Consider the following 3,120-nt stretch of genomic DNA (forward strand, 5'->3'; position numbering starts at 1 on the left):
TCTAGTCACAATAGTAATCACTTGTTTACACTTGTGTTCTTTGTGGAGTGGTAGCAGGTAGAGACCTTAATCCACAAATCCAGATGTGCAAGCAATAAAGCATTGCTTTGTTTTCTTTAAATTAACTTAAATCCAACACTGCTTAAACAACTTGATTCCAAATCCCACCAATGTGCAGAGCTTTTAATCCCAATAATTATTACAAGTATCTGTCCTCTTTTCCTTAGTGTCCTATAAAAATCCAGGTGAGGCATCTTATTCTGTTCCAAAGCATTGCAGAGGCCTGTCCTGTTTTTGGTATGCACTGAATACCGTACCGCTTTTTTGCCCTTTTGACATTGTCGCACATGGTCTCTACCTGCTTTGTACCTCTCTTGAGACCCAGGAATCTTTACGGAGGAGAGTGAAAAGTCCATGTCTAGGACTCGAGTCTCCAGATACACTTTGAGTCCTGCCATTGCCCAAGGGTGCTGTCAAGGAAAAGGGTTAGGGTCATTCAACTGGCAAACTCAACAGCCCTGCTCCCACCCTAGTCTGGGAAATCAGCATTCTTTCTCAGTGACCCTGACAGTGTTCTGCTCTCCCCATTTCTCCACTCTCTATGAACACAGTCTTTCAGAAAGAGGGTAGCTTTCAAAGAATTTCTACTTTCTGCTCCCAAAAAGAAAGCTTGTAGCAAGAAACAAAATCATCTGCTGAAAATAAGGAAATGACCAATGGAGAAGGAAAGAACATACAAAATAATGTGTATAGACAATTCATTAGGGCAACTCTTGCCCATAAAGCATGTTCAACACACATATTTATTGAAAGAATGGATGGATTTGAATTAACACATAACCCTATCATATGTTTCATATGTGTCCAAGTGTGTTGACAGACATGCCTACATGTACAGAGGGAGAGAAATGTGAGGTGATTTTTATGGACAGTAAGGAGGCAGCCTTTCTGTTCCCTGTGTTACCCATCATAGCACCACATCCAGTGCCATGGCCAGCTATGCACTTGCAGACACAACCACAGTCATTGTGGGAAATAAAATAAGAGGAAAATTAATAGGTATCATAGGAGAGTTCTCCATAATACATGAAGCCTAGTATGTGTTTTCCATAGGCTAATAGCAGTCTGCATTCCCCTACAAGGTAGACAAGGAGTGTGAATGATTGGAAGATAGAACTGGCTGTAAGACATCTTTACCATGTGTGAAGCCGAATTGAGTATTTGGGGTATAATCAGAGTTTAAATCAAGTAGGATCTAACAAATCATGTACAATGGTACTTAGATAACCTTCCTCTCAAATACACAGAATACTTCTACTTCCCTCTGCCATGATTGAGATAAGTTCAGAAAGATTTATTACCCTTCTTTATAAACGCCAGACATGGGGGGCGAGGGAGAGATAGAAGCTGATTCTGACGTAGTTCCTCAACAGGATTTCTTATTTTTCCAGAAGACACCCAGCAATTGGGCTATGCTGGCAGAAATTTGTTTCAACTCTCTAAAGCACCATATTGTCTAATATGTGGCTGATGCTTAAGAATATCAAATAAAGAACAATCATTTCCTGGGAATTCAGCTCTCTCCCAGCTATGAACAGTTGGATTTTGCAAAATGTGTTTGTTTCTCTAGCACTAAAGCCGATCTGGACTTTGGCAAGGCACCTATCCTATAGGACTGGTTCTTTTAAGAACAAGCCCCAAGCTCCCAGAAGCACATTTGCTCAAATGTGAGTGGGCTGCAATTCAAGTAATTTGGTCCCTAGCGCCTTGTGACAATCTTGTTTCTGTTTCTGTGTTCTTTCTCCAGCTCCCCTCCTGCTTTGCCCCTGAAGATTGATGCACCATTTCATCTGCTTTTTCAGAAATCTAGTTTCCTTTTCATGTCCCACTTCTGGGCTCACATACTGTCTCCTAAGCCCACTATTTCCATGGACTGATAATCTTCTATAAAGTCCCCCATCTTGCAAAAGATTCATATTTGGACCTCCAAGATATCTATGCCCATTTATAGCCCCACTCGATGAGCCCCAGACCCAATCCTAAATTAGGATCCTAATTAGGTTAGGTTACATAATCCTGTCTCGGAATCAAAATCTTATCTTTAGGTTCCATGGTGTAGTGGTTAGCACATCTGCCTTATACCCAGAAGATCCTGGGTTCAATTGCCAGTGGAACCAAAAAGTTGCTTTAGTTTCCATTCAAAAGAAATTTGGTGAACCCTGTCTCAGAATCTGAACCTTTATCAAAGAATTTTAATACTGGATTTCTAGTTTTAAAAGAATCTCAGGATAACAAGGTACAGGGCTAGCCTGATATAGATACCCTGGCTATCAGTCATATCCAATTTATTTCAATCACTGGTAAAGCCAACTTCTTAAACCAAGATATTCAGCTTTCTTTAAGCAGACTCCATTATTTAATATTTAAGCTAGTGCAGAATCATTTTTGTGTGTGTGTGGCACACACTCTGAACACCAGGCAGAAAAAATTACTGTTATCCTTTTATTCTGAGGATATAGGACACATTTTTCCACAGGATGATTTAGGTGTTAAGAAAAATATATGCATCCGGACACATTAGATTTAGTGACACAGTTGACAAGTAAAGGCACATCTCCATCCTCTGCACCATAAGCTCTTCCTCAACATAATTATGACAAGGAAATGCCCAACTCACACTTACCAGGTGAATAACACATTGCATAAGTCATATGATGAATGAGGATAAAATCAAGTCACAGAGCATTACTGGAGAGAAAAATAACATCAGAGTAGAATCCAACCATAAAATTACAGCCAAGGATGCTGTCACAATTTAGCATGGCTAATGGAAATAGCAAGTCTAACAATTGTTGCTCATGGACCCAACCATCCTTCTTCCACCCCAACCAGACCATCTAATCCACTCTTACCTTCAGCCCTGTTACATCATCAGAAACCAATCCTAGCTTTAGGAATGGGTTTTAAGAAATTACAAACTAATATGTGGATGTGATACTCATACAAGCGCTGACCTTGCTTCCTAGAACACAATCCACAATCACATCTGGGTAGTTTTTTTCTGCTCACTCAAATTTTACAAAAATATGGCTTTTGAAACCAAATGGGTATAAATTCCTA

The 3,120-nt window shown here is 39.9% G+C and overlaps 1 non-coding gene across 1 annotated transcript; it reads left to right on the forward strand.

Moving 5' to 3' along the window:
- The first annotated feature begins 2,104 nt into the window (after nucleotides 1-2,104).
- On the forward strand, nucleotides 2,105-2,177 carry TRNAI-UAU (transfer RNA isoleucine (anticodon UAU)). The gene has a single exon. It is a non-coding gene; the product is annotated as a tRNA-Ile (tRNA).
- The last annotated feature ends 943 nt before the right edge of the window (nucleotides 2,178-3,120 follow it).

This window comes from Acinonyx jubatus, chromosome C1 (assembly GCF_027475565.1).
Source record: "Acinonyx jubatus isolate Ajub_Pintada_27869175 chromosome C1, VMU_Ajub_asm_v1.0, whole genome shotgun sequence".
NCBI classification, from domain to species: Eukaryota; Metazoa; Chordata; class Mammalia; order Carnivora; family Felidae; genus Acinonyx; species Acinonyx jubatus.